The 27507-nt window shown below is 39.2% G+C and overlaps 1 pseudogene and 1 gene segment (V, D, J or C); both read right to left on the reverse strand.

Moving 5' to 3' along the window:
• Window positions 1–27507, reverse strand: part of LOC311600761 (T-cell receptor beta-1 chain C region-like) — a 266643-nt gene that overhangs the window by 45904 nt on the left and 193232 nt on the right.
• Window positions 21582–22600, reverse strand: LOC311599616 (trypsin-5-like; annotated as a pseudogene). The gene is made up of 3 exons: window positions 22467–22600; window positions 21998–22130; window positions 21582–21731 (listed from the first exon to the last, which is right to left on the reverse strand). The product of its transcript is annotated as a trypsin-5-like (transcript).

Genomic DNA, 27507 nt, shown 5'->3' on the forward strand with positions numbered 1-27507 from the left:
CTTCCTGAATAGAACATCAACAGCTCAGGCTCAAAGATCAACCATTAATAAATGAGACCTTATGAAACTGAAAAGATTCTGTAAGGTTGGGACACTGTCAACAGAATAAAATGACAGCCTAAAGACCAGGAAAACATCTTCACCAACCTTACATCTGACAAAGGGCTAGTATCCAAAATATATAAAGAACTCAAGAAAATAAACACCACCAAACCAAATAATCCAATTAAAAAATGTGGTACAAGATGGTTTCTCTGTGTAGCCTTGGCTGTCCTGACTCTCTTTGTAGACCAGGCTGGCCTTGAACTCACATAGATCCTCCTGCCTCTGCCTCCGGAGTGCAGGGATTAAAGGCATGCGCCACACCCTGGTGGCACTCAGAGGAAGGACAGCAGGTTACCAAGAAGAGACTTGATACCCTATGAGCATATACAGGGGGAGGTAATTCCCCTCAGGAACAGTCATAGGGGAGGGGAATAAGGGGAAAAAAAGAGGGAGGGAAGAATGGAAGGATACAAGGGATGGGATAACCATTGAGATGTAACAAGAATAAATTAATAAAGGAAAAAATGTGGTACAGAACTAATTAAAGAATTCTGAATAGAGGAACATCAAATGACTGAGAAACACTAAAAGAAATGCTCAACATCCCTAGTTATCAGGGAAATGCAACTCAAAATGACTCTGAGATTCCATATTCCACATATCTGAATTGCTAAGATCAAAAATTTAAGTGACAGCACATGCTGGGAAAGGGGAACACTGTTCCATTGCTGGTGGGAGTGCACACTTGTACAACCACTTTGAAAAATCAATCTGGTCCTTTCTCAGGAAACTGAGAATAACTCTACCTCAGGGTCCAGCCATACCGCTCCTAGGAATGTGCAGAAAGATGCTCCAAAATACAACAAGGACATTTGCTCAACTATGTTCATAACAGCTTCATTCATGATAGCCAGAATCTGGAAACAACCTACATTTCCCTCAACTGAAGAATGGATAAGAAAACTATGGTACATTTACACAATGGGATAATGTTTAGCTATTAAAAAGAAGGAAATATTGAAATTTGCAGGCAAATGGATGGAATTGGAAAAGATCATCTTCAGTGAGGTAACCGAGATCCAGAAAGACACACATGGTATATACTCACTCATGAACAGATATTAGCCACATAATACAGGATAACTATACTACAAGACAGAGACTGAAATATCAACCAGGGACCATGTATGATGTGGACCTAGACCCACTGCTCAAATGTAGTAGCACAGTCTCATTGTGGATTCCACATGTGGAGAGTGGGGACTACTTTAGACATGCACTCTGGCCACTGAAGTTAGTTCAGTGACCCCTTGCATGTAGCCTTGCCAGGCTACAGAGGAAGAGGTTACAGGTAGTACAGATGAGACTTGATAGGCTGAGGTGAGATGTTAGGGGAAGAGCGTTCCACTTTCTGAGTACTAAGGGTGGGAAGGAGAGGGGATGAGGGGGGAGGGGATATCAGGAGGGAATGAGGGAGGGTGATGCAATCAGGATGTGAGGAATTTAAACTGAAGAACAAGCAGGTAACATATTGCTAATCCCACTATATGGGACGAGCTCAGAGACTGGCTGATACATGAATGTCTAGGCATAGACAATGCTTCTTGTTGGCTACAGAACCCCTATGAATTACTATTAGATGCCATTCTTCATATGACATGAATGAAGATTTATAGATGTCTTTTTTATCTGCCCATACAAAAAGCAGAAAACCAGCCTTAATATTATGTGCATCACGCACACCTTATACATTTATAATTTTAAGTCTTTATAAAGTTTGTGAAAAATCATATGTTTTCAGAACAAAAGAACCAGACACTGACATTGGATCAAACCTGACAGGATGCATTCTTCTCAGCATGCTGGACACTGACATCCTGTATCTTTCATGTCCCAGCACCAAGTGCTTCAATTGCTGTTCCTCATCAGAACAAGACAGCTCCCAGGACACTTTCAAAGAAAGCTTCCAATCCCAATTGGTCCAGCATTTCAGACTGTCCCACACAGGACTCTAATTAAGCCTGGAATTTCTCAACATTTAGAAACTGAACCACAAATGTCATCCATAGCTTATTTAACCACTTCCCCAATTTTATTTGGGCCCCTACTAGGTATTCATCCCAAAGCAGCTGGAAGAAACATTAAGAGAATGATGCCCCATTTTCTTTAAGGGGGTCAGGTAGGTTATTGGTTGCTTTCTTGGCCTATTGAGGGTTGTTATCAATGGGAGTTGGTTACAAGTTATTATTGGTCTTATTTAGAAAGAAAACAAGGTCAGATTAAGCGATGTCTCTCTTTTCATTTATCTTCCATTCTATGGTTTGGAGAAAGGTGTTGAAAAGAAAGAAGGGGACTATAGAAATATATAGGGAAGATAGAACCAAAAGCAAACCAGTGAATCTACTCAACTTAGTGCCTCAATTGTCATTCACAAGGTTATTTTTAATTCACTGGTATAGAATTTTGTATATAGATGCAAAATAAGTTTAATTCTAGACACAGTGGTATGGAATTCAAATGTAAGTTTATTCTTTGCACACACTCTATATATATCTACCCTAATATGAGGTATTGTATGTATATAACTCAATTATAATACAAGGTTTACTTCCAAAACTTTGAAAGTGCTATTGTAGGCTGTTGAAGATAAATAATTTATATAAGTTCATTGTTAGATGATCAAATCATGGTTATGTAAATCACTAGTCTACTTTTATCACAAGAATATACATATTAGGTGTGACAGATAGATATGATTCTATAGAAAAATAAGGTAGGAGAGTTAGATAAGGTCTTCAAAAACCTCAGGGACATGCAGAATATGGCATTTAAAATGTTTTTTATTATTTTAAAGATTCACTGACAATGAGAAAGGTTAACTCTGGGCAACACCCAGCTTACCTCAAAGAGGATGATGAGCATCAAAGAACCTCCTTATGGAGATGTCTTCGAATGTGGCAAAGAAGCCACTGGACAAAATGTCATCATTTCTACTATTGACAGAATTCTGGCTAAAAATGGGCAAGCTTGGATATAGGCAGAGTCAATGGCCAAACTCTGCAAAGACAAGGTAAGCAAGTTCTCAATAGTTCCTACCTCACTAATATGTTTGTCAGACATATTGGACCAGAAGGCTGAAGAAGATGCTCCAACATTATAGACAGTTTTGGGTAACTATTCAGATAGAAAAAATTCTGGTTTTTGGTGAGGTATAAAAAAAGAATCATCTCTAATTAATAAGAAAGGAAGTATGACTCAGATGGATTCAGGTTTTGGCCCAGGAATTATCTAAAACTTACATATGGCCTCAAGGCTCCAAAAAGATATGGGAACCCTTGTGAAGTGTGAGATTTTCCACAGGTGCCATCTAGAAGGCTCCAGCCATATATTTTCTTGATAGAGCTTGAACACCACATTTCTATTTTGCCTGGCACTTGTGTCTCAAGCTTTGCCTCACGTGAGCCCTCACCCACCTGAGCCATGTCTACACAGGGATGCTCATAGCCAGCTGACAGGCTGTTAGGATATCATGGTTAGTTGGACAGTAAGCACATTTTCTGTAATATAGTTAACAAGTGGTTCTTTTCTTTTAATTTATTGATTCTTTGTGGGTTTCACATAATGCACCACAGATCTACTTATCTCCCCTTCCATTTATATCTGCCCTTACAACCCCCCACAGACAACACAGAAACAAACAAAATAAACATAGAGTAGAGCATATCTCATTGTGGGAAGCTGTAGTGTGTCACAGTGTGTCTCAGAATAGACCCATTTCTACACATCTTTACTTGCAAATAAATGTTCAAGGCAATGAGTCATTGATCTACTTTGAGGTCTCTGGATTCTGTGACATCAATTTTGGCTCTTCACTTGAACTTCTTCCAGTTATCCTGTTGGTGCCCCTTTCATGACGATTCTTCAGCTTTGGATCAGCATGACTTGCCCATTCATGGGTTTGAACAGTTCACAGATGAGGTAGATTTTGAGTGGGTGAAATCACAGCCCTGGATCTCGGCCTTGGTAGTAGCTGAGCTGGTCAGCCTGCCTGTTCTAGCAAGGCAGCCCTATACCTCCTGCAGGGTCAGCTCTACAACTTTCATGACCTCATGGTTGGCTAACCCTTACCCAGTCCTCCAGAGCCAGATTCACTGCTCTGTTCAGTAGAAGTATGGGGCCCACTCTCCCACCATTGAGGAACAAGGCCAGCTCTTCTGTTCTCATCCTGCAGGGTCAGCTATGCAGATAACCACAGGTGGCAAGGGGTGAATGGGGAGGCCATTAGCACCTTACCCACACCATGTGTCATATTATAGACAAGTGGCAGGGCCAGCTCTCTTGTGCTCATGCCCCCCAGATAGGCTCACCAATGCCCTCTTCACCAGGGCCAGCACTTCTGTGCTGCCTAGGCAAGGAACAGGGCACACTACTTTTTGGGTTATGCAGCTTGAAAGGGGCCACGCCATCTCACTCAACCCTAGGACCATGGAACCATCTCCCGACTTCTGCAGGTGGCAATGGTGTTGTGAAAAGGGAGGTCATCAACCCTCTGCCCAAGTTACCTCACAGCAGATAAATGACAAGGGCAGCTGTTTGGGTCTCACACCCCCAAAGCCTGTCTCACCCCCACTCCAGCCCTACCCACCACTCAGCACTCTATTATGCTGACCAGGCAAGGTGGGTGCAGAGTCGGCTTTCTTGTTGCAGCCATTGAGGGGAAGGACCTGTACTCCTGCTCTCACGATCCTGTGACCAGATCTTCCAAGTGCTGCAGAAGGTGGGAGGTTGGGATGGGGACAGCATCACCTCCAGACCTGTGCCTCCTCAAGACAGAAGTGCGGTAGGACCAGGACTCCCATGTTTTCATCCTTAGGGCCAGCTCCCCTGCACCTCTGCTACTAAGGCCAACTCTACTGTGGTTTGCAGGCAAAGTGCAGGGCCTGCTCTCCAGAGTTGGGGTGAGCTCTCCAGAGATCAACAGCTATGAAGTGTAGGGGCCAGCTCTGCTTAGCTTTGGGACATCCACCTGTTCCCAGGCAGCTGTCCAAGACCTGAATAAGTTTAAGACAGACAAGGTCCTAGCAGTGAGTGGGGAAAATGAACACAGGATCCCACCTCTATGTTAAAAGCTATTTGCAATTGAGACCTTGGAAAGGAGACATCAGTTTTCATCAGTGAAGTGTCACTCCCAGTCTGGAAAGCCTTTTTGAGCTCTAGATGGAAGCCTCTATCTCTCCAACAGGACCTCCTACTCTCTGTCTGACCTTATTTGGAGAGTGTCTTTAGGCATAGATGCCTTTGACCACATCTGATATGATAGTGTTTGGCACAGTTCCCTGTTAGCTCTCTAGCTCTCCCCTCCCTGCACCTATAGGACAGTTAGGTACCGTGTTCCCATTCTCAGGATAGGAATATGCTGCCAAATGCAAATCGAGCACCTTTGGAATTCCCAATTCCAACCGATTATGTACACCTACTCTGAGAATCCCCCACTCATTCCCCAAGGACTATAAAGTATTTGGATTTCCTCAAATAAAACTGAGCTATCTTACAGAAATGGTTTCTGGAGACTGTTCCGTCATGCTCATTGTCTTCTGAGCCCTGTTCCCACCCCTGCTCCTCCCCCTGCCCTTGTGGGCTGGTGGCCATCATCCCCCTCATCCCATGGAAGAGAAGACCCATAACAAGCCAAAGGAAAAGACACCAGAATGTTGAGATAATGTTAAGGAATTATTGAAATGGAGAGTAATGAAGAAAAAAACCATCCATTATTGTACTGTCCACACCTGGAAAAGAGGAGAAACAAATAAGTCTGTGGTGCTTCCCTGCCAGCCTTCACCTGAAGCTTTAGCTACTCTCTTGCTACTTCGGTTTTAGCTCAGAGACAATGAAGCTTGGGTACTTTTACTAAACTTTCCGCTTTAGCACCTTACCAAATTTCCTTTCCTCCCTGCCCCCCTGAAAGTTCATATTGTAGGATTTCTATAATACTTTCAAGGATGTGCATTATTGCCCATTTCTCATATGGGTTACCCCCATTACCACTTGGCCTTCTCATTATTATCCCTTGACACTTTTCCCTCACAATTGTCTCTATTCTACTTTCAAGTATATGTTCATCTTATGAGTAAATAAGGCAATATTGTGGTTTTGAGATTTTTTTTGCTTCACATAAAAACTCAAGTTACATACATTTCACCTTCAAATAACATAGTAGTATTATTCTCTATCACTGGATTCAACTCCATGATATTTATTCATCAGTTTTGTTTTTTGTTTTTTTAATTCAATGTACCACCCTGGACCTTTTAATGGGAGAGTTAAGAACATTTACAGTTAGTTTTAATTGAGAGGTATGTACCTATTCCTCTAATTTTGTTGGTTCTTTTTCTGGTTGGTTTACATGTTTTCTCCTTTCTCTTTCATCTATTAACCTTAGTGGTTTATTTATTTATTTATTTGCTTACTTACTTACCATCATCATTTAATTTTCCTTAAGTTTTTAATTTAAATGTTTACTTGCAGATTTTTCATACATTATATTTTGATCACTATTTCTCATCACCTAACTCCTCCAAAACCCTACCTACCCACCATTAACCCAAATCCACACCATTTCTTTCTATGTCTCATTATAAAATAAGCAATCAACTAAAATAGTAAAAACAAAACAAACCAGAACATGATATAAAAAGCAAATGTAGAAAATAAAGATCAAAGGAGAAAGCACAAGGAACATGCACACACACACACAAATCCCATGAAAACAAAAATTTCAAACAATAATGTATAAACAAAAGACCTGTAAAATTAAAAAAAAATGCTCAAAACATTGTGAGACCAATGAATCTTCCATAAATATTATTGAGTAGGTTTTTTTGTTTTGTTTTGTTTTCAACTGCTGTACATGGGGCTTGCATTCATGTATGGTTTGTACAGAGTGAAATTTCTGTTCGAGAAAACTAATGTTTCTTTTGCAAGCACTTGTCAGTTGGAAATAGCTTCTGGTTAGGATGGGGCTTCTGTGTACTTCTCTCCCAGTGCCAGAAACCTGTCTGGCTTACACACATGCAGGTCCCTGTGAATTTCTATGTGCATCAGTTCTGGTGTGTCTAGAAGGCCTCATTTTTTTTTTTATCTTCACTGGCTCTTACAATATTTCTCTGTCCTCTTAAGCGAAATTCTATGAGATATGAGGGTGGAGCTTTGAGGAAGACATCACACTTAGAGTTGAGTGTTACAAGTTCTCTCACTCTCTCTACACAGTCCAGTTGTGGTCCTCTATACTTATTCCCAGCAACTGCAGGAGGAAGCTTCTCTGATGAGGGCTGAGGAAAACAGTGATCTATGAGTATGGCGCAATATTGTTAGGAGTCATTTTAGAGCTATGCTCCTTCAGCAGAGCCATGGTGTTTGATTTTCTCCTATGTCCAAGGTCTATCAAATCACAGGTTCTTGGCAACCCTAATAGTGTCATGTTTGGTTTCCTTCTCATTAAGTGGGTATTGATGGTCTTATCTCCAACTGGATAATGGAGCATTACTTCTACCCGTTTTGTGCCAGTATTATACAACAATATCGTGCAAGCAGATCGCCATTGTAGATCAAAGGTTTTGTAGATGGGATGGTATCATAGGGTTTTATTGCTGTGATGAGATATGAACTCGCATAAAGGAAAGCATTTGAATAGGGCTGGCATTTGATCACTTCCGAAGTTCAGTTCATGGCTATTACGTTAGGAAATACGGCAGGCATGGTGCTGTGGAGAAGAAGGCAATAGTTTTACATTCTGACATGCAGGCAGCAGGCAGAGAGACTGATGGCAGGTCCTTGCTTGAGCATATGAGGCCTCAAATTTCACCCCCAGCGGCACACTTCCTCCAACCAGGCCATGCCTAATTCAACAAGGCCACACCTAATAGTGCCTCATCTTATGAGCCTATAGGCTTCTTTTCATTCAAATCACCACAGATTTTGTTTCCTTTTTCATTCTGGTAGTTTGCAGAACACCTCATTGTAACATGGACACCAGGCAGAGTCAGAAGGCTCTAGAAAGGCAGTGAACCGACTTTCCATGTTCAGTGAGTTGTGCCGCTATTGTCTTTAGCAATAGGGCCTTACCGTCAGTTTATGGACAGGGACTAATAGCCTTGGAAACAGAATTAGCTGTTTGGGTGTTTCCATGAGGCTCCACTAGCCAACAGCTCAATTAGATATAACCTATCCTCGGAAATGTAAGTTTTCTTTGGTGTTGAGTGATGTCTAATTGGGCCTTTCTCTCAGCTGTTATTTGGTGGTTTCATCTAGATTTTTTTGATTTACATATATGTTTTTAAAAACTACTATTGTAGTAGAATTTTACATATCCTCTCAAACAGCTCTCAGTTTAGGTAGCCATTCCCATATTCTTTTCCTTACCCACCTCTTCTCTTTCTTTCTTCATTAGATACATTTTTCCAGTCCACTATGCATTACACATTTTATTTCTCCTTTACCTCCAGTCCTTTACTCCCAACTTACTCTATGCCTAACCTCGGTGGTTACATGGATTGTACCTTACTTATTGAAGACTTAAAAGCTAACATCAACACATAAGTAAATACACACCATAATTGTCTTTATGTGTCCAGCTTGCCACATTCTGAATGATTTTTTTTCTAGCTCTAACCATTTACATGCAAGGTTAGCATTTCTAAACAGCTGAGTAATATTCCATTGTGTAAATACTATATTTTCTTTATCATGAATCTTTGATGAACATTTATAATTTTTCTATTTTACATTATTATGAATAGAGCAGAAGTGAATATGATTGAACAAATGTCTCTGTAGTAGGATGAAACATCCTTTGGGCATGTGCCCTAGTGTGGTGTTCCTAGATCATGAGTAAGACAGATTTCCTTTTTGCAGAGAAACAGCCACATTGGCTTCCACAGTGGCTGTAAAATTTTGTACCCACCATCAATAGATGTGTGTCTTTCTTACCCTAAATGTTTTCCAGTATAAGTTATCATTTATTTTATTAATCTTAACCATTCTGAGTTCTGTGAGTTAAAAATCTCAAAGGAGTTTTGATTTGCATCCCTCTAATGACTAATGATGTTGAATACATCTCTAGTTGCTTCTCAGCCATTTGTTCTTTCCCTTTGAGAAGTCTCTGTTTATCTCTATACCCATATTGTTAATTAGATTGTGTATTTTCTTAATGACCAGTTTTTATTTTGTTCTTTATATATTTTAGGAATTTGTCATCTATTGTATTTGTAATTGGTAAAAATATTTTTCCATTCTGGAACCTGTCATTTTATCTGAATAACAGGGTCCTTTGATATGCAGAAGCTTTCAACCTCATGAGGTCCTATTTATTATAGTTCTTTTTTTTTTTTTTTTTTTTTTGGTGCCCTGGACAGAAGTATTTTCCTGCACCAATTCATTCAAAGCCATTCATCCTATCATGTTTCATGTATCAACTTTATGTTGAGGTCTTTGATTAAGTTGGAGTTGAGTTTTCAGCAGCATGGATCTACTTGCATTCTTCTACATGCAGACAGTCAGTGTGACCAGCACCACTTGTTTAAGATGCTATATATTTCTGGCTTCTCTATCAGGAATTAAGTGTCCATGGGTATGTCTGTTTGTATCTGAGTCTTTATTTCTATCCAATTGATCAATATTACTGTTTTTATGGCATAACATCGTATCTTTATTACTATATCTCTAAACACAATTTCAGATCAGGTATGGTGATATCTCCAACAACACTTTTATTATTCCATATTTTTTCTAATCTATCCTTGGTTTTATCTGTTTCTATATGAAGCTGAAAATAGTGATCTCAGGGTCTGTGAAGAAGTGTGTTACAATTTTGAAAGACACTTCATTTATTCTATGTAATGTTTTTGGTATGATGGCCATGTTCACTATACTAAACTCACTGAACTATGGAAATGGAATATCTGTATGTCTTCAAATATTTTTTTTTATTTGTCAATGAGTTTCTACAGTGCCTTGAGGTTTTATTATCCAAATGCTTTACTTACTTTGATATAGTGGCTCCATATTATATACATTTAAGGGTATTATAAAACATATGTCCCTGATTTCTCTGTCAGTCTATTTGTCATTTGTGTATTGGGAGTTCACTGATTTGTATGTATTAATTATGTATCTTGATACTTTTCTGAAAATGTTTGTTAATTATTGACATTTCCTGGTGTCACTTATGTACAAAAAATATATTCTGCAAATAAATGTTCTTTGACTGATCCCCTTCCTATTTGTATCCCATTGATAGCTTGTTTTATTGCTCTAGCTATGACTTCAAGTAATATATTGAATAGATATGGAAAAAATTGGACAATTTTGTCTTGCTCCTGATTTTAGTAGAAATACTTTGAGCTTTTCTCCATTTAAATTAATGCTTTCTGTGGGCTTGCTGTAAATTGCCTCTATGATTTTGAAGGGTGTCTCCTGTACCACTAGACTTTTAAGGACTTTTATTATGAAAGGTGTTGGATTTTTGTCAAAGGCTTTTTCTACATCTAAGAAAATGATCATATGATTTTTGTCTTTCATTTTTTTATGTGGTGAAATATAGGTAATGATTTTCATATGTTCAGCCACTGCTATGTCTCTAGGATGAATAATACTTAATCATGATGGATGATCTTTCTGATATGTTCTTGATTGACTTTGCATGTATCTTATTGACAATTTATGTACTCTGTGTTTATAAGTTAAATTGGCCTGTAATGCCTATCTTTTTGGTTGTTTATGTGATTTGATTATCAGGGTAACTTCAGCCTCATAGAGCAAACTAGGCAATGTTCTCTCTGTTTCTGTTTTGTGCAATCATTTGAAAGTCTGCACTGAAATCACCTAAACCTGGGATTTATATGTCTGGGAGAATTTTACATACTCCTTCTATTTCACTGAGATTTATAGGTATGTTTAAATAGTTTATCTGATATTTATTTAATTTTCTTAGGCAATATATATGAAGAAAATAATCCATATCTTTTAGAAATTCTTTTTAAGTTTATTTTTAATTTATCCCAGATAAATTTACTGGGGAATCCACATCAAGATCAAACTGCTCACCAGTTACCTATGTGTAGATGGCCTAGGTCTAGTCCATGCATGCTGTGTGGTTGGTAATTCAGTTTCTGTATGTCCCAGTTGGTCTAGGTTAGCTGACTTTGTTGGTCTTCTTGTGGCATTTTCGTCCCCTCTGGGTCCTCTATCCTTCTCCACACTTTTCCACAGGACTTCCTGAGTTCTGCCTAAGGCTTGGTTGTGAGTCTCAGCGTCTGATTCGATCAGCTGTTGTGGGGGCCTCCCAGAGAAAGGTTAAGTTAGGCTCTTGTTTGTAAACGTAGCAGAGCATCATTAATGGTGTCAGGGGTTGGCTCTCTCCCATGAGGTGGGTCTCAGGTTGGACCAGACATTGGTGAGACATTCCTTTAGTCTCTATCTTTATCTCTGCACATCTGTCAGGCAGGGTAAATATTAAGTCTTAGGTTTTGATTGTGGATTGGTACTCCCCTCCCATTACCGTAAGTTCTCTCTGTCGAGAAGGCGGCCTCTTCAGTATCCATGGGTCCTTCTGCTAAAAGACTCAGCTAGAGACACCCTTTATCCTGTAGCCTACCCAGTCTCAGGTCTCCAGCTTGTCTCCATGATGTCTCCCTTGGTTTCCATTTTCTCTCTAAGACTTCTCCCCTCCCTTACTCTCCCCATTATCCATCCTTTTCCTTACCATATCCTCTACTACCCAGTTCCCTCTCTACATCCATTCCCACTGTTTACTCTACTTCCCGATCTGAGTGAGATTCAATCTGGCACTTTCTCAGAAGACTGGGAATAGTACTACCTCAAGACGTAGCTATTCTACCCAAAAGATGATCCACCATACTGCAAGGATATTATATCAACTATGTTCATAGTAGCTTTATTCATAATAGCCAGAAATTGGAAACAACCTAGATTCCCTCTACTGTAGAATGGATAAAGAAAAGATGGTACATTTACACAATGGAATACTCCTAAGGTATTAAAAAGAAGGAAATCATGAAAATTTCAGGCAAGTGGATGGAACTAGAAACGATCATCCTGATTGAGGTAATCCAGAACTAGAAAGTCATACAGGGTATGTACTCATGTATAATATAAGCAGGTATTAGCTGTAAAGTACTGGATAAGCACACTACAATTTACAGACCCAAAGACTCTTTTAGATTGTCTAATGTGATGGAATAGTGAGTTTTAAAGTAAGTTCTTATGATTCCCTGGATTTGGTTGTTTTCTGTTGTTATGCTCCTCATCTCTAATTTTATTCATTTGGATATTCAGGAACCACCTTTTAATTAATTTTGATAAGGGTTTGTCAATCTTACTGACTTTCTCAAAGAACCAAGCCTTTGTTTCACTGATCCTTTGATTTTATATTTCTTTCTATTTTATGGAATTCAGCTAGGGATTTGACTATTTATTCACATATGATCCTTTGTGATATTATTCCCTTTATTTGTTTTATAGCTTTCAGGTGAACAGATGAGTTACTAATATGATATCTCTCCCCATTATTATGTAGGCATTTAGGGTTATAAGCTTTGATTTTAGAACTGGAGAATATTTTCAATATATAAAGTACCATGTGGGATATAGAAACTTCCACCTTTCCTTGTACAGACATCCCAGAGGTATTCCATTCCACAGAAGCATGACAAGAGCAATATGGATGCTGTGTTTCAGGAAAAGGCACACTTTCTTCCCATGGATGGTCCCCTATACCCAGTGAACCCAGAAATAGTGCAATACTCAAGAAACTGAAAACTCTGTGATGACATTCTTCCAGGAAGACAAATTCCAGAAGGGGCCCATTGGGGCCTTTTGCTTGATTGTCCACAGAGCATTTAGCTGCCACCTGCAGCAGGTCTCACATACTCCAATAATTTCTACATCTTCCCATGGCCTCGGGGAAGCATGCCAGTTTCAGGTGATTTCTCTGGTAAAAATAGAATCCGTACAAACCAATTTTTTTCTGAATACCTCATACTAACATGATTGTGGAAAAATGAAAGAATGTGAATATCTGAGAAGCCTGACAGATATGGTGCTATGTCAAACCATCCACTTAGGAATGGACCCAGAAGCAAATAAATGAGAAATAGCATCCACAGACAACAATAGATGACAGGTCATTGAGATAGAAACTAAACAGAGAAAAATAAATGAAGCTAACAGATATTATAGATCAAATGGGCCTAACATATTGATAGAACATTTCACTGAAACACAAAACAATATAATTTCTTCTCTGGATCTCACAGCACCTTCTACAAAATTAATCATATACTCAGTCACAAAGAAAACCTCAACAGATACAAGAAAAATAAATTACTCTTGAATCTTTTCAGACTTGTATAAGAAGTAATCTCAAAGTTGTATTGATTTTCATTTCCCTGATGACTATTGATATTGAACATTTCTCTAAGTGATTCTCAGCCATTTGGCTTTCTTCTTTTGGGAATTCTATATGTATTTATGTGCCATATATTTTAATTGAGTTTTTTTTTGTTTTCTTATTGTTCAGTTTTTTTGTGTTTATCATATATTTTAATATTAAATCTCTATCAGATGTGTGACTGGTAAAAACAACAGCAACAAAAGAAAACAAAAATGTTTCCCTTTGTATACACTGCCATTTTGTGCAAGTGATGGTGTTCTTTGCCTTACTTCTAAACTACCCTCTCCTCTGATGGATATCCATATTTTCTGCAGCCTCTTCCTCTATAACTGACCTCTATCCATTTCTTCTCTTGTATCTTCAGCCCTTGAGAATCACTCTTTCATTTCTTGTTACTGTAGCTTTCCTGTTGAGTTTCTGTTTAAAATCCTAAATTTTTCTTTTGCAGTATTTCATGAGTTTGGGTTTTCTTTATTGATTCTATTTCCATTTTTTTTTCAGGTCTTGAACAGTTTTATTCATTTCTTCTCCGTATTTGTTTGAGTTTTTCTGGGTTGCTTTAAGGAATTTATTATTTTTCTATTTAAGGCCACTATAATATTACTACAAGCTGTTTTATCATCACTTTCTTATGTTCCAGCTATGTTGGAATATTTAGGTCCTCTCTATGGTAGGGTTGCTGGCTTCTAGTGGAGACTGCGCTGGCTGTTATTGATTGCATTTTACGTTGGTATCAGGCATCTGAGATTGAGATGCTTGTAGGTGCTCATATCTTCTTTTGTCTTTGTTGGATGGGTGTTTTGTTCCTTGATTTTGGTTTCTTCTCTGGGTTTTAGAAATGCGTGATGGCTGAGTTTTCAGGTGAGCAATTTTCTGTGACCCTCATAGATGTTGCCATCCGGTTTTCTAGGTAAAATGTTCTTCTGGGTATTGAGAGTTGACACTTAGGTATGAGGGTAGGCCAGGGCTTTGAAGGAGCTCACAGGAAGGAGGAGGTCTGAGTGTTCACCCACAGTCTGCTTACTCAGTCTCCCTGGAATGGGGGTAGACAGTGAAGAGAGTTCTCCCCAGCTTTGTAGGGCATGTGGACTGTGCCACCACAGTTTTGCTCCAAAACAGGAAAGCACTAGACCAAATGACTAATAAACATGGGAGGACATGTATAGTATTGGGGAAAATGTTATATCTATGTAAATGAATCAAATGTTTGAGACCAATGTTAACACCCTCAAGTAATAATAATAATAATAATAATAATAATAATAATAATAATAATAATAATAATCTTCTGTTTAGACTTGTTCTCAAGATTTCAACCCACTAAGCAATTAGGTTGGTTAAATAATCCCTAGTTTTCTTGGCCTCTACCCCTCACTAGCCCTTTGATTATGCTGTATTTTATGTTGTTGTTTGTTCTGACTTACCCAGTTTTAAAAGGGCAGATAAGTAGCACTGAAAAGGTCACTGTCAATTGGGCTGTGGTTCAGTGTCAAATATTCCTCAACCTGTCAATTCCTGAGGTAGTTACTTAGCCTAGCACTTGGAATGACTCTCATGCAACTGAGGCATCCCAGCACCTTAAGTACCCAGCCAGACACTCACCCTGAAAATCCTTTTCCATGTCTAAATGTTCATATATCATTTGTTCACTCCAAATACACACACACACACACACACACACACACACACACACACACACACACACTTTTTTTTTTTTTTACTGAATGTTGTCTAAAAGCTGCTGTTTCACTGGGAGAGCTAAGAGAACTGTAAATCAGAATCCTCTGAGAATGCCACCTTCTCACCACATTCTGAACCAGACCGCATCCTCGAGAGCCCACCTGTTCTGGCTCTTCTTCATCATTCCAAGCTCTGTGAACAGTAGTGCTTGGACATCTCAAGGGAAGAAGTGGAGCGTGGAACACAGGTATCTGCTATAGTAGTAAGGATTCTCTCTGTTTCTCTTGCAAATTCAGCTTTTGAATTTGTAGTGAATGCCTGCTAATGCTTGGTTCGTGATAATGGGATATGTAGAGAGAAAGAAGTTTGTAGAAGATCTTTGTGACTCCTTGGGGATGGGCTCAGCAGGAAAATGAGTACGGAAGCAGATATTTTGCTGCAGTTCTGGGGATGAGTTTGGGGGGATTAAGACTGGAGGAAGAGAAAGAGAGGTGAACATCTGTCCTCGGCTTTCCTTTTCCTTGAAGGATTCCTGTGTTGGAAGATTCATTGAATCTGTAGATTGCTTTTGGTAAGGTGCTCATTTTCAGTCCATTAACCCTCCAATCCATGAGCATGAGGAATCTTTTTATATTCTGATATCTTCTTTCATTTCTTCCTTCAGTGTCTCTACATGTGTACCATATAAGTCTCTTGCTTGCTTGGGTAGAGTTACCCAAATTGAAGCAATTGGGAAAGGCGTTATTTCCATGATTTCTTTCTCAGTCTGCTTGTAATTTGTATATAGAAAGGCCACTAATTTGTGTGTGTTAATTTTGTATCCTCCTTTTTTTTTACTGAAAGTGTTAATCATCTCTAGCAGCTTCCTGGTAGAGATTTTAGGGTCATTCATGTGCACAGTCATCTCATCTGCAAATATATATACTTTCCTTCCCAATTGTATAACCTAAATCTCCTCCAGTCTTATTGCTCTTTAGCTAAGATTTCATGTAACATATTACGCAGATATAGAAATGTCAGATAGGCATGTCTAGTTCCTTATTTTATTAGTACTACATGGAGCTTCTCTCTATTTATGTTGATATTGCCTGTGAGCTTGCTGGGTAAATCAGCTTCATCATTTTTAGAGATGTCTCTTGTATCCCTAGTCTTTTTTGGGCTTTCATCATGAAGAGGTGTTGGGATTTAACAAAGGCCTTTTCTTCCTCTGCTGAGATGATTACCTGGTGTTTTCCCCCCACTCTCTATTGGTGATGGATTATACTTATGTTGGACCATCCTTGCATCTTTGAGTTGAAGCATACTTAATCATGGTGGATGTTTTTTGTTTCAGTTTGCAAGCGCTTTATTGAGAATTTTTGCAACTACATTGAAATTAGTCTGTAATTCTATTTCTTTGTTGTATGTTCATATAGTTTAGGTATCGGTGTAATAGTGTCCTTATAAATGAATGGGGCAATGTTTCTTCTCTTTCTATTATAGGAAATAATGTAAAGAATATTGGCATAAAATTTTCTTGGAAAGTCTCCATCTCCCTGACATTCTTTCTTTTGTTCAGGCTTATTTTTCAGAGATGCATTCTATTATAATTTCTATTTCATGTTGTGAATTTTTCACTGCTAACATTTATGTTTGGTGTTTTGCTTTGTCTCAAAATCTGAATATCATTGTTAAATTTCCCATTCATTTTGCTGAATTTCTTACCCAGGATCAAAGTTGATTTTTTTCACATTATTCATGTGTTTATTTGTAACTGTTTTGAAGTCATTCACCATAGTTACAAGTATACTTTCATTTTCTTGACATTTTAACTAGTTCAATGTCTTTGAATTTAGTAATTGTGGAGATATGCTTTTGTGTGTATGGTTCTCTCTCTCTCTCTCTCTCTCTCTCTCTCTCTCTCTCTCTCTCTGTGTATTCTTGTGTTGTGTTACAATTTGTACAGTTATGGGGTTGGATATTTCTCTCAGTTTTTTTCTGGGGACAACTTCATAAGAATTAGACTTCTTTTGAAGTATAAGTGACTATTACTTTCCTGAACCCCTCCTCTTTTAGAAAGAAACCTTCTATCAGAGGAACCACACTTAGATATTCCTTTTATTGCTTCTTATAAAATACCTGACAATTTAATTTAAGGGTGAAAAGATTTATTTTTATTCATAGTTTTAAGGCAACCCATTATGGCATGGAAAGTATAGCAACAGGAACCTGAGGTGGAAGGTCACATCATGTGCACAGGCAGGTGGCAGAGTTGATGAATGTTAATACCCAACTTGCTGTTTACTTTCTAATTCAGTCTGCACCACACACCTTGAATGATGCTATCCACATTTAGGGTGATTAATGTTTATAATAATATATGTAATCTCTTAGAAGGATACACAGAGGACTGTCTCCAATTGGATTCTGGAACACTGGCAATAAATATTAAAGAGCACCCCTACCAAACAGCAGAGGATATTGAAATATTAAATTGCTTAAAACTGTCTTATGTATCACCAGGATGACAGAATATATAATGACAATATATAGACTAAGTTTTGAAGTCAATAATTACTTAACATAATATAAAATTTGGAAATAAACACCCAAAGGAAGAGCACAAAAATTAACCAAGAAAAAGCAAGGTTTAAGTTAAGGAATGACTAAAGAAAAAGGATGGAGTGAAAGTGAAAAACAAAGAAGATGGTTTAAGATTCCCTTCTGAGCAAAAAAAAAATTTGCTTGTCCAATAAAATGGGTAAGAAATATAAAAGAAGAAATGAAAAAATAAAATAAGTCTTTAAAAAAATTAAGCAGGATACTTAATTATTATAGTAGAGAAAATATCATCCTAATTGAGGTAACCCAGACCCAGAAAGATATGCATAGTATATAAGTATAAGTGGATATTAGCCATGAAGTACAGGATAACCATGCTGCAGTCCATTGGCCCAAAGAGGCCTATGAGTACCCAAGAGAAGATGCTTGAATCTCACTCAAGAAGAAATAAACTCAAACCCTAAGTCCAACTCAAAGGCCTGGGTAGTAGCTGAACTCATCAACTTACCATCTCAACCACAACACCACTAGTGTGAACTTTCCAGCACTATCAGGCCTACTTCATTCAGTGCTGCACCCAGAAAGGGACAGAGCCAGGTCCCCTGCTCTTATGCCTTGGAGCCAGCTCTATCGTGTTGGCTAGGCAATGTACAGGGCCTGATATCTGGAGTGCTGAAGCCAGTGAGGTGCTGGGCCAGCTCTCCCACTCTCTTGAGGCTGAGGCCAGCTCTTCACCTGCAGCAAGTCATGCAGGTACCACACAGGAGACAAAAGGCAAATCCAGTTCTTCCTCATGCTGTGGTGCTCGCCTACCTGCAAATTCTTTAACAAGGGACAGATCTCCTGTGCTTAATAGGAAAGTGCATGGCATGGTATCCCAAGTCCTGCAGCTGTTGAGGAGTAGGGTCAGTTCATCTCCTCTTACACTTCTTGGGCCCTTATATTTATACTCCATGATGCCCAGGTGAGGGGTGGGGCCAGGTCTGAACAGCCCTCAGGCACCAACATGGCCCCAGGCAGCATCCTAGACAAGTGATGTCTGCCTGTCCTTTGGTTGTAACACTCCCTCACTGCTACAAGCCCACAGAACCAGTCATGGTCCTTGGAAGCAGCATAGGCCAGGACCTCACAATGGCCTTACATGGCATTGCTGGACACTCACACCAGGATGTTCTACCACTCTTCAGTTCTGCCATTTTTCATTGTGCACATTGTTGGCTCTGTTGGTCTTCTTATTAAGCTCCTGTTCCCTCCAGGTTCTTCTATCCTTTCTTCCACTCTTCTACAGGGCTCCCCAGTCTCCACCTAATGTTTGGCAAGGTATCTGTTTCCATCCACTGCTGGGTGGAATCTCTCAGAGGACAGCTGTGCTAGGCTCCCCTCTGCAAGCATAGCAGATATCCAAATAATGTAAGTGGTTGTTTCTTTTCCATGGGGTGCCAGGTTGGTCCAGGCATTGGTTGGGCATTCCCTCAGTCTCTTCTCTATCTTTATCCCTGCTCATCTTGTAGGCAGGGTAAATTCTGAGTAGAAGTTGGTGTGTGTGTGTGTGCGTGTGCGTGTGTGTGTGCGTGTGCGTGTGTGTGTGCTGGTGTTTCTTTCTCTCCACTAAGGGTCCTGTTTGGTTATAGAGTAGTCTCCTTATTCTCTATGAACCCTGCTACTAGGAGTCTCAGATAAGGTCACCTGCACACCCTCCTAGGATTCTACCCTGTCTAGAGGTCTGTCTAGAGATGCCAGTGCTCAATGTTTTTCTTTTCTCTGAAAGTCTGTCCTCTGTCCTTGGGGAGCACTTCTCTCCACACTTGTTTTCCTTCCCTCATTCCTCTATTCAACCACTTCCACTGTTGATTCTATTTTCCCTTCTGAGAGAGATTCAAAAATTCTCCTTCTCAGAAGGCAGAGGGAACATTGTAGAAGAGGAGTTGGAAAGATTGAATATTCAGAGATCAGGGAGTGTATAGCATATTTTTAGCTATTTTATTGGATACCCACACACACACATGAAGGGCATATACATATGTACACACACACACACACACACACACACACACACACACACACACACACACACACACAAGAAAGAGATATATTACTTTTCTTCAATCCATTCCCTACCATTTCCCCAACACTAGGTAGGTGAGAAATAAGATCAGAGGGGAAAGGGAATGTAGATCTCTTTAGACTACTTCCTGGTGATTAGGTTTGTCAAGGTCCTAAGGACAATTTCAATCTTCTTTCTCAGAATATCCAGTAATCCAGCAAAGCAGCAGTCCAGTAACGCAGCAGTTGCAAACACAGCAGCAGGGACCAATAGCAGTATGGGCCACCAGCAGCAAAGACAGCAGCAGGTTGAGCAGGGGCTGGGCTCAGGACTCCCACAATTATACTTTCTACAGTGTCTCCAGAGTTAAACTATAAAGCTTGGAAAAATCACAGCCCTGCTAGTGCATGGAGCAAATCATAGTGATGTGCTGTAAAGCAGACTCTTATCCCACGCCTGGGGCTTAAACAAAAACAATTACACAGCACAACTGTGATTTTAAAGAAACCAAAACTCTCACTGCAAGACTGTGTCTCCTACTTATGTCAGAAGCTATACCATAAATTCTCATCCGCATCACACTTAAGCAGAACAAGGACAACAACAACAATATATATAGCAAAGTAGACTTGGTAAAGCCCATGAGGTCATGTTCATCATTACACAATGAACTACAGGTAACTAAGGAATGCTGAGAGAGGTAGAATTAGTAATCTCAATGAAGAATACATCAATTAGGTACCCAGTGAAAAATGGTCTGTCCTGAGACCCTGAGCCTTGTGCCATGAGATCCTGGCAGGCAGAACATGCCCAAGACAACTCTTGCCCAGCCTCACACAGCACAAATGGGTAAAGAAAGCCTGAAATAGACCTGAGCCTGGTGCCACTCAGGCTCAGGTGAACAAACCATGCCTGAGATGACCTCTGCCCAGTGTGACATGGCACATACAAAGCAAATGACTACGGAAAGGATTGTGGACACCAAAACGTCAAGAGCACCATTAATATGAGCAAGTGAGTAGTGCTTGTAAGTAGAGCAAGTAAGTGGTTCTGCAGAGACTGAAGCATCAGTCAAGAACTATGCATGGACTGGACCTTACCCCCATACACATATGTACCAAGTGGAAATCTTTGTCTTCATGTCTGTCTCCTAATAAGGGGAGAGAGGACTGTCTCTGATATGTTCCCTATTTCCTGCTTTTTTTTTTCTTCGTATCACTTATCCATTGGCAGGACTGCCTTGACAGGCTACCATGGAAGAGGGTACACTCAGTCCTTGATTTGCAGGGGTGGTTTGGTGGTGGAGGGGAGTACCCTTTTCTAAAGGGTAGAGGAGATGTGATGGGGGAAGGAGGAAAGGTTGGAACTGGAGGGGCCTACTACTGAGATGTAAAGTGAATAATTAAGTGAAAAATATACAATATATTTAATAAAATATGCATGTTATTTTTCTCATCCATTAATGTGTTCATGAATTTATTCACTTAAAAGCCACACATAAATATAAAGGACTATTAATAAAAATTTAACTTAAAGTTTTTGCTATATAGTTTTTAAAAGAGAAAATGGTAATTCTTGTACCCTTTCACTCCTTTTTTAAAATTTCAACTGCTACATGAATATTATTCCATGCATCATATTTGGAGATGTAGGATGCTCACCACACATCAAGGACAGAAGAAGATCACCTCAAATGGGAGTGTGTTTCCTACAGACAAAAAGATACAGAGATCAGACAGAGACACAGAAAGTAAGGAAACATTCACTTTATTGGCATAGCAAATCCAGAGGTAGTAAAAATGTTCAATTGGCAGCAATGGTGTCTTGAATCCAGCTCACATAGTTGCAGACCTTGGTGTACATACCAGAGTTGTCCTTCAGGGCACAGCCATAGCCCCAGGAGACAATGCCCTGGAGCTGTCCATTGCAGACCACAGGGCCACCAGAGTCACCCTGGGATGGAGGAATACAGTATTTAAGGAAGAGGCGTGTCAAAGAAGGACCACATTTACTCTGACCTGAAGATGACGTTCTAACCAGCTTTTGCCCCATTGGTGTTCTCATCCTCTACTCTTGCTAACATGTGGAAATGACACCCAGAATAGACTTCCTCACATTTCCGGGAAACACCTACAGGAAACTTCCTTGCCAGAAATACTTGGGCATGCCACTCCCAAACCTAGGAAAATGGGCATTTACATGAGGAGGGAGCCAATCACCTGGCAGGAATCTTCGCCTCCCTCTAAGAAGCCAACACAGATCATGTTCTTGGTGATCTTTCCAGGATAGGAGGCTTCACACTCAGCCTGAGACAGAATTGGGGCATCCAGGCACTGGAGCAGGTCTGGATTGCTCACTTTGAAGAATGAATAAGAAAGAAATGTGATTCAGACCAATCTAGGGGTCAACATTCCAGGGTTGAATTTGTGACTCCTGGAGTATTCTTCAAGATATTAAGGCCCAGTAAGAAACTTACAACCCAGAACAGTCATCAGTGATGTCCTTCCTGAAAGTAATAATAGCACATTCTACATCTCTCCTGTTTACATTCTGAGAATGAGATCATCCTGTGAGATGCCAGCAGCAGCAGAACCCTCAGTGTATTGGGTTCTTGAAATGTATTTGCAGCTTAAGTTTTGAAACTTGCTTAGTTCTGGAAATTTGTAAAGGTAGAAAGAAGAGTCTTACTCATCACCAATGCTCAAGGTGTGGCCCTAGCCAGAGATGAGACACCGAGTGCCAGCCTGTGCACAGGAAGTGGGCAGAGCTACAGTGGACACTCGGGCATTGAGGGTCACAGGGGAAGACAGCTTGATCAGCATGATGTCATTGTTCAGGGTCCTCGAATTAAAGTTGGGGTGCTTGATGATCTTTGCAGCACTGACAAACTGCTCATCGCCTTCAAGGATGTTGATGTTGTGTTCTCCCAGCCTCACTTGGATGAGACTGTTGGAAACAGAAGCTGGTTAGCATCTTCCTCTCCATTACCCAAATAGTTCAGAGTTATTAATCTCTTTTTGATGACTGTTTTTGGAAGGGGTAGGAGGCTTGGCTTATATCACAGAAGTAGCAGAGTTGTGGTGTGCAAGGATGAATTTGAGACCCAGTTCTTCTAGCTTCTGAGACATGTAACATGATGGAGGTGAAAGACAGAAGCAGGAGAACCCTATTTGCCTACTGTCCCATTATGAAGGCAACGTAGTTCTTTGTGTGTTCCTTCTTCCTCTGTGTCTTCGCAAAGTGTGAGCCATACTAAATTCTGTCCTCTTAAAAATAATCTCATAGGTCTAGTCCAGTTTGGGATAAGAGTAGCTAGGTCCATATAGCACCTTGCAACCAGCTATGAACTCATTTTTGGGTATAGTTTCCTCAACTTTCTGAATAAAAATCTGGCTGATTCTGTGGCACTTTCAGTTGTGACACCCTATGGCATCGTGAAATGAATTGATATTCATCTCCAGTATAATAAGGACTTAAAGTTTTAAATTAAGAATAATCCTTTGTAAAGAAAGCCTTGGCTGTGCTTTCCCCAAACATTGGACCCAAGCAAGAGGCCTACTGGCTCATTTCATGGAACCTTTAATGCTTGAAGTTTAACCATCTAATATTTCACGATCCTATTAATCACCAGATCAGATTTCACCAAAGATACTAGGAATCACAGGCTAAAAGGACTACTGTAGATTATAACCATTGCCTCATACTCTAGACTGTGAAGAGTTCAGTAAATTCATCAAGCAGCCATTTGAATGTCTGTGCTATTCCCAATACTATTCTTTCTAATATGCAAAATCCCTTTGAGTCTTTCTGTAAAATACTCTTCTAGTCCCCATTGAATGTGTGACATTCTCAAAGCATAGTATTTAAATCTTGGAAATAATGTTTATTATCTGTGTGTATTTAATGCTGTTGGTTATAGTCTTTTATGAACCTTGAATTTTGTTCTATCATTATGCATTTCATAGATGAGTAAGTGAACTTTATAGAGTAGAATTAACTGCTTTAAGTTTCTTAAGCACATGCAACAACTAGTGTGTAAGCATTGAGCATGGTAGTCATACTCTAGACTAGCATGCTCCGACAAGACCATTCTGGTTGCCTTGCTCTGGTCCCCTACTAGCTTCTGTCTCATGAAAGAGGTAGATAACAGATACCGTTACATCATTTTCAGATATGAAGAATCTATATCTTTGAAGGGAAGTGACTTCTTTACAGCTGCTTGGGGAAAATGTAGATGTGAACCATTCCTCTAAAAACTGAGTTTGTTTCCCATTATATTGTTTCAAGTGCAGTGTTGCTGGTGTTCCTATGGTGGTGTCTAAATGTCTCTATACAGATTAACAATATTTTTCTCCTTATGCCCAGAGATAAGTATAGTCTTCATCTGTCATCACAGAAAGGTCTTTCTGTAGCAGAGAGTGACAACTACAGAAAAAACACAATCCGTCAAAATACAACCTGTGTACCCTATTCTCAGTGTATATATCTAAAAAATTGTCCAATACCTAGGCCCAGGGAACATGACAGAAGAGGAGGTGGAGAGACTGTAAGAGCCAAAGCATTAGGGAATTTTCTGTGAGATTGTGTGTTCCTGTAATGAAAGAAGCTACACCCATAAAGTGTCACCAATGTGACTGCCCAAATGCGACCTGAACAAATACTATACCTACAGACAGGTCAAAGTAGAAGGGAACAGCATGAAGATGCAATCCTACACACAAAAAATTGGCACCCTAGGAGAACTGGAAGTGGGAGAGGTGGTCTTTCCCAGGGAAGAGCGCACCAAGGGAACCAATTGATTGTCTACTGTCAAATGGACAGTGATGAAAACATACACACAAATAATACTGTACAGATCAATCACATTATACTTAGGAATATCCATGTATATGCATATGTGCATATAGCCACATATACATATATGCATGCAATGACAATGAAAGAAGAGACATACGTTTTAAGGAAAATATTGTAACATAATATAATCACAAAATAATTAAAAGCAAAAGCATTTTTTCTTTCTTCCTGAAAATTTCATACACTTAATCATGGAAATGTTATCTTATCCAACCCTATTTCTCCCTTCTGGCAATCCCCGTGTTTCCTCAAAACTGTTTGTCTCCCAACTTCATTCTTTCTTCTTTTTGATAACTCACTAAGTCTAATTAGCACTGCCCATATACTCAATGGGTAGAAATAGAAAAGTAAAAAGTAAAAATTATTACTTTTTTTTTTGCAGGTGAAATATTCTGTATCTATCAAACACTAAAATACTGCAGCAGAATTTTTATGGATATGATAATTTAATGTGCATTGAAATTCTAATGTTATTCTTCACAGAACTAGGTGAAACAAAACTAAAATATATAACAAACTTGAATGGTTAACACAATTCAGAACAGAAAGTTAAAAGTAGGCAACATTACCATGCCCATCCAAGTTATCATAGACAGTCATTGTAACAAAAAACACCCAAGCACCAACAACCCCTAGATATGTAGGACAATTTAATAGGATAGAGGACTTTTCATAGAATCACATAACTGTAGATACTTGATCTTAACAAAGATGCCCAAAACACACACTTTAGGAAAAAGCCTCCTCTACAAATAGTGCTGGGAAAAGTTTACTTAAGTATACTTACCTGACTAAGAATTCACACAGCTGAATAAAGAAAGGAAAGAGATATAAGATAATGAAATCAGAATTGAAAAAAGGTAGAAATATTGAAGAAAATCCAACCATAAATTCCATAAAGGAAAAAAAAAGCATAAGTAAAATACAAAGTTCCATTGAAAGTTTCACTAAAAGATAAAGAGATGACAGTAACTGGGTTTGAAAACAACAAGGGAAAAATTAAGTGAAGAGGAATGCATGAAAATTCCTACGACTGTTTATAGAAATATCAAATATAGATGATTTGGGGGCACAGAAATATATGTATCACAAAGCATAGAAAATATTTTCAAAAGATGCACAAAATTTCCCAGAGTTAGGTAAATATTACCCATCTAGATGCAGAAGATAATTATTTCACCAAGCAGACAAGACTGGAAAAGAGGATCCTCATCATAATATAACAGAAACACTAGATATAGAGAAAGGATGAATATAGAATGTAGCAAAAAGAAATGCCAAATCACATAGAAAGATGGGACCATCAGGCTAACAGAAGACTTACCAATTGAAACATTCCAAGTCAAAAAGTATGTATTGAAAAACTAAGTAATAAGGAGGACCCTAGGAAGAATGCTTAATTCTCACTCAGAAGGGCAAATAGAATAGACCCCCATAGTTGAACAGAAGGAACATCAAGGGAGCCTACCATAGAGGTCCTCTGAAAGACTCTACCCAACAGGATACAAGCAGATGCGGAGACATAAACAGCCTAACTCCAGGGTGGAGCACAAGGAGTCTTATGGAAGAATTGGGGAATAGAGGGACCTGGAAGGGCCAGGAGCTCCACGAGGAGACCAATGGAGCCAATAAATCTAGGCACAGGATGAGGAGGCAGGTCCTGCTGTCACTGATGCACCAACCAAGAACCATGTGTGGTGAGGACCTAGACCCTCTGCTCAGATGTAGTAGATAGGCAGCAAGTCTCCTTGTGGGTCCTATAATTTGGTGAGTAGGGACTACCTCTGACTTGGACTTTGATCACTTCCTCCTTGTGGGGCAACCTTACCAGGCCACAGAGATAGAGGATACAGGCAGTGCAGATGAGATTTGGTAGGATGAGGTCTGACATTATGGGAGGAGGGCTCGCCTTTCTAAAGACTAGGGGAAGAAGCGATGGTATGAGGGAGGGAGGCTGGATTCAGGAGGCAACAAAGGAAGGGGCTACAGTTGGAATGTAAAGTGAATAAATTAAATTTTAAAAATTAAAAAATAAATTATAATAAATTAAAATTAAAAAATAAAAATAAAACCATAAGACCTAAAAGTACATAAGAAAGTTTTGTAAATTATAAATGACCTGTGGGACTATAATTAAGTCCTACAACCAAGGTCAGCTTCACTCAGACTAGTAGGATATCCACAAAGCATAGAGACATCCTATACCTGTAAAATAAACTGCATTTATTTAAAAAAAAAAAAAAGAAAAAAAAGAAAAACAAAATCTGATAGCTCAGACTCTACCCAAATGACTTATTTATTCTAATTAACCATAAGGCCCCCTAGAATAATGGTTCTCAACCTTCCTAATGGCGCTACCCTTTAATAGAGTTCTTCATGTTGAGGTGACCCCAACTATAAAATTATTTTTGTTACTACACCTTAACTGCAATTCTGTTACTGTTATGAATTGTAATGCAAATAGTTTTGGAGATAGAGGCTTGTCAGTGGCTCACATACCACAGGTTCAGAACCACTGCCCTGGATGCTAGAACTGCAAGGGATAGAGATATGGCTCTGTAAAGTAATCACCAGTAGCCTGATGAGTTTTCAGAATGTCTAACAGACCTTGACTACGGCCAAAGTAGTATGTGAGAGAATAAACTACACTTAACCAGTTGAGGCAAAATTGGAGATTTTATTAAAGATGTTTTAGTATACATTTATGAATAAGGGTTAGAAGAAAGATATACACAAGGAGAAAGCAAGACATGTCCATGTGTGGCTAGAGGCTTTGCAGTGCAGAGTGGCCCTTACAAATGGAAAAGCTTCATATAGCATGGGATATGTTTTATGCTAGGTTTCATCCTAGAATAGGCTATACATATCATTT

Source organism: Acomys minous (assembly GCF_964271855.1).
Source record: "Acomys minous genome assembly, chromosome: 6".
Lineage (NCBI taxonomy): Eukaryota > Metazoa > Chordata > Mammalia > Rodentia > Muridae > Acomys > Acomys minous.